Below are 6,000 nucleotides of genomic sequence, written 5' to 3' on the forward strand. Positions count from 1 at the left end.
CTCTTTTTTTTTAAAAGAGAAACATGGAGAGAGATAGATGGTTACCAGCGATGGAGTTAATGTTGAGAAAGAGGGTTGCCGAAGTGAGTTGAAGAACGGAGCCCAGTATCGGATTTGGACGTTCCTCTAAAATAGGAACATAAGTAACTGGATTGAAATGGGGTGGGGGCATGGTAATTAAAGAAAATAGTATTTATTTATATTAATATATAGAAAGGGGTATAATGGGGTAACATGACAATTTAAGGATGAGAACATAAGTATTTAAATCTATTAGGATAGACACATAAATAAGTCTTGTAAACATGATGACTATTTAATTTCTTCAAGATAGAAATGCATAGTTTGAATTTTCTTCTTGTTTTTTTTATTATCCAACTTGTTTGTTTGAAATTGACTAGTACAAAATTCATGTGCGGTCCAACGGAGTTATATTTCTTTAATGGGTGTCGTGTGATTATTTATTTATTTGGATTATTTTTTAGCGGCAGAAACTTGGTGTCATGTGGTTATCGTTTGGGGCTTGCCTGAGAGGATAAATTGACTATTATAACCCTGAAGCAATGTTGAAAACCTCCCAAGGGGGGAAAAAATTGCCCCGCGATTGGCTGAAAGAACAAAATAAAATCACCTCCCTGTAAGCATATTTTTATCCTCTCTGGGCCTGGAGGGTCTCTTCACCGTCTTTTTATGAGTCCTTTTCGGGTCAAAACTCAACGATCGGAATCGTTTATTTTTATAACTCGTCAAGATCACGTCCAAAATCATGTTCATCGTACGTCGATTGATATATTTCAAAACACGTACATTCAGTTTTTTCAAATCTCGATTTTGTTTTGGTGTTTGCAGCATAAATGTGTGTTTCAAAAATATATGAATCGATTGATGATGTGGTTGATAGTCTCAACTCTCAAAAAAATTTAAAAAGTGAATGATTTCCACAATCAAAGTGGAGCCAAGAAGGACCCATGAAAGCGTTGGATAGGATCATCTAATCCTAGTTTTACTAGAGAGGAACCTAAGGGCTAGATCTGATTTTTCGAGGGCTTGAAGTGAAAATTAAAAATGAAGCCTCTTTTGTTAGACTATATAATAAAGGATTAAAAAGTGTAAGACCCTTACAATTTAGATTTTTTTGAGACTTCAAGCGGCTGCAATATAAGCTTTAGGGAAGTGCTACAATACACACCCCTTATTTGGGTGTGTATCATATGCACCCTTATTAAAATATACCAAAATGTTATGAATCCCAAAATGTTATGAATCTATTGCTAAAAAGTTACGAATCATATTGTTGAAAAGTTACGAATTTTTAGTATAAAAGTTACGATACGAAATAAAATGTTATGAATGACCGGTCCTACAAGTAATTTTTTATGAGGTGGCACAATATGAACCACACAATAGGTGCATATGGTACACACCTTAAAGTGGTGTGTATTGAAGACTTTCCCTAAGCTTTAACTCAGGATCGACTCTGTGACTACTATCGGGAGGTGGAGGTGGAGCGGGATCGGGATAGTGCTTTGCCAAAAAAAAAAGATAGCGTGTGGGCCTGTGTCAGAACACATTCGGTGTGAGTTATGAATGAGCCCATCAATCTGGGTTCTGGACTAGAAGGCAACCGTCCAGCTATTCTTGCCCATGAATATCTGACCCTTTAAGAAATGGTAGAGAGAGAAATCGCAAAACAGTAATCTTCTTAAAATCTATTGGTAATTTGGGAAAAGTGAACATTTATTTTGGAACATCCTAAAATAAAAAAAGGGACTAGCAATTTGGGACAAAGTAGGTATTATTTATTGATGAGAGATAATGAAGGAAGCATATTTGTGTGAAAACTGCCTCGTTAACCAATTGTACCGCTGTACCGTAAAGAATGGATAATATAGAAAAGTAAATTATAAAGCAATTGTATTGATGTACTGTACTTAATAGTGCATGCCCGTGCCTGAAGGTACGGCTCTCCAGTTTTGTCTCTCTAACCTCTTGAAGGCCAACGCCCCATTCGCAAAATTCCAACTACAAAAAAATAATAGTTCAAGTATATCCACCGGTTAACTTGAATCAGGACAAAACAAACAAACAAACAAACTAACAGTTGTAGTGTTCGTGCTTGTGGGGTATTTATAGCCAGCCATTTGAATTCACAGTATGTTGATCACGCTACCAATTACTGATCACAATTGCAAAAAACCACTGTTATCACAAAAAAACACTTTATGGGCAAAAAAATAAACCAAGCTTCATGAGAATGTAAAAATACATAGGCAATGTCAACATCTAAAAATGTAAGCTTCAAGCTCCAACCAACTCGGTATCTAACTCATTGGTTAGCCAATGCAACCTATAAAAAAATGAATGACGCTTCAATTCTCATCTAGTAAAAATACATAAGCAATAATGTAAAAAAAATATAATAAAAAATGAATATATAATAGTCTAATTAGAAGTATTTGGGTTTTGGATATTGTGGATTTTAAAAAGTAGACTTTGTTGAACACGAAGAAAAGAAGGAAACTTATTTCATCTATGGCAGATGGTCACGATCAAGAAAGGTGAGAAAAGCTGGTGAATCTTATGAGACCGAGCTTGAGCAATTGAAAAACAGAAAACAAATTAAGTCAAAGTAAAGAGGCTGTGATAATAAAAATAAAAAGTCTATGACAAAAAAGAAGAATGATACCAATATTATAGCAACCTTTGTTGTTGCTGAGAAATCTGAGAGAGAATAGAGGAGAAGAAAAGGAGAGGAGAGGGGGAGAGAAATGAAATATCAAGCAGGGGAAGTAATAGAAAACAAATTTCCATATTTTTTGCCAAAGAAAAATGAAAGAATTGGAAATTAAGGTAGGAAAATAATGGGTTTTCAAATTTCGAACCCAGACAAATGATAACCCTTGGATGGATTGAATTTTAGCCCTCAAACCATTTATTTAATTAGAGCCCTTCAATATGCCACGGAGGACATTTGTGAGAGGAACATTTTGCAAAACCGTTGTGTAATGTAATATAGATAAGTTGAATTTTCCAAAAGGGACAAGCAATTTGGGAAGGAGAGAGTATGATTCAACAAAGGAATTTATCATGTTCTTCAACAAAGGAATTTATCATGTTCCACCCATCGCCGCCTCATTGATTGGGAGCATCAAGTAACAATGTCGCGTGATTTCCCCGGAGCCCTGACCCTGAGTAGATACTCCTAATAATGTGGTTTATAAGAAAACTTCGTTAATGGGCCAACTAATAGAGAATATGTTGTTTTAACAAGTAATGTTGTGAAAAACTGTAGTTTATGTGCAAGAGCAAGTACATGAAATCATGTGGCTAAGCGGACCTAGCAAGTACTTAAATTTACAACATTCAAAAAATGTGTCATAGAATTCCACCTTTTAATTTTCCAAATCATCTGGGTTTTAGTTTCCTTTCTTCTTGTTTGGTACAACTCTAGTTGGTGTAGTTTGTGCCCACCTTGGGCCTACCATTATCATTAGTAAAGTTCATTTTGTAGGTGCGTGGTGTCCTTCTGCCATATCGTCCATCAAAAGAAAGCCTCAAATTGCACTTTTAGCACTGTGGTTGAGAGCTGAGATCTTCCTGAAAAAATGGCGTTAGATATGAAAGGAATTCTGGTGGAGACGGACTCTTTTGCGACCACCCAACTCCTCCATGATGAGAATCTGGGTAATCATGAACTCAACATCGTATTTTTATTGCAGGTCAATGCTTCAAATGCTCGGGAGTGAAGTGAAACATGTTTTCCGGAAAGCCAATTCTTGTGCGGATATGTTAGCTAGTTTAAATTTGCAGCAAGACAACTTAGTTATTTTTCCGACTTTGCGCTACTGTCTTGGAAAGTCTGTGTATGAGGATTCGTTATGGAAGAAATTGCCTAGAACTGGTTTTATGATGTTAATTTTACGCAATTCCCTCTTAAGTTTTAACCATAAAAAAAAAAAAAACTCAAATTGATGGCGAGTTATGCAATATTATTTTTGTCTTAGAACTTAGACAGTAATACAAAATATTCATTTCATACCATGCCATTTGATAATTCATGCTTTTTAGCAGGAATAATTTGCTTCACAAATCCTACAAGATCACACCCTCTATAAAAGAGAATTTAACAGTGAAGAAATTACTACTATATGTTTACATCTTTCTGGTGAACTAACCTCGTACCCATTTCAGTAACTTTTCATGTTCTGCTGAATTAGTAGGTACATGGCTTTGCTTTCACATTTAAGGACAAAAGCTGTCCTTTTTTCACTTCACCAAATTACCTGTCCTAACTCCATATGATATGTCCCAATCTCATAAGCTTTGAGATGGAAGGTATAGATGATGGGAAAAGAAGAGGACTCTCTTGCCACCTCAATTTGGGGAAATACACTGGAACAAGCTCAGGTGGACCCAATATAGCACCACGAAAACACACATGAACTTTGATGAGACAAAACAAACTGCACATGTGAATGATCAATCTCAAAACCCACACATTGTTATCTTATTTGCCTTTTCTTTCTTAATTGGGTTGTGGATAACCATTTGAATTGCAACTAGACAAGGCTCCAGCTGAGGGAATCTTGTGTTTATTGCCAAAAGAACTTTCAAGGTTTTACGTAAGGCGCCCCACCGGACTTGAGCCTAATCACATGGTCCAAAATACTCAAGCCTAAATTGCTAGTATTAGCTTACATTATTCTTTCTATACTCAGAATCACCCATGTAGATTTCCGAAATGAGATGGGGTATCACCGTATCACAATCTCCCACCTTTACGGTCTCGCGCCCTCACGAGGGGTTGAGAACTACAGTCACCATGATATTTTACGAGTCTTTTCCCTACTGGCCACATGCACCCTGGGCCTAGTCACCGCGATATGTCACGAGTCCTTTCCTTGGCCTGAACCCACACGATCGCGTACACAACTTACTCTGATACCACCTGTAACGCCTCACGTCCACTGGCCTAATAACTTGTTGAAGCCTAGTCACATGGACCAAAATACTTAAACTCAAGTTACTAGTAGTAACGTACATGGTTCCTTGTATATATAGCCGGATCACTCATGTAGCTTCTGATATGGGTATCACATTTTATGTCCCACATGGAGGCCAAAAACCATGTGCAAATTAAGTTGCAATCATCAAAGGGGCTAAGCACCAAGAATGATGCTGTGGCCTATCTTGTCCTTGTTCAGAAACAGATAGTAAGTCAAAGCGAAGGAGTAGGAGTGGGAACAACCAAACAACTTACAAAAATGATGCACAAAGCATTTTCAAAGGAGGAACTCACTCCCTATTCAACAACTACATCACAAAATCCAATAGAGAGAGGGAAAAAATCAATATCAATATACAGGGATGACAAGATTTTAAACTTGCACACATCACCACTGAAAATAGGGCAGGTCTTGGCTGAGCAGTAGGGCATGCAGTCATGAAATTACAATGGATACTCATGTTAAGCTCCGTTTGGATGGACGTGCATTTCAAATGAAGGATTTGATTTGATAATTTGTTGTATGGATTCCAACCTCCTTTTTTTCTCTTCACCTCTATTCCATCTTCCACTCTATTCTTACAACTCATCTGTAGCTCAACGCTGCACTTTCACTGGAATTTCACATCTATACAAACAGAGCCTTAATGAAGCACAAGTAAGACTAATTTGAAAGATCAAATAATCACTGAACATATTGTCTGTTTTTACCCTCAGTAACACAAAAGACACAAGAATGCTTTATGAAGAGAGAGAAAACACCTAACAAAGAAAGGTAGGGCAGGAGCAGATGGCCTCTTGCCACCCCTCATGCCCATCTGACCCGATGGGATATAAAACGCCAAAAAACACAGTTGGTTTCCCACTGTAAAATTTCACAGAAAAAGCTGCTTTTTTTTGTTGATGACAAGACAGATAAGTAAAGGGTGGTGGTTCATTTTATTTTTTTTTTGGTCAAACGGAAATTCAAGGGTGGTGGTTCATAATTAAGGACG

This window comes from Rhododendron vialii, chromosome 9a (genome assembly GCF_030253575.1).
Source record: "Rhododendron vialii isolate Sample 1 chromosome 9a, ASM3025357v1".
In the NCBI taxonomy this organism is placed as follows: Eukaryota; Viridiplantae; Streptophyta; class Magnoliopsida; order Ericales; family Ericaceae; genus Rhododendron; species Rhododendron vialii.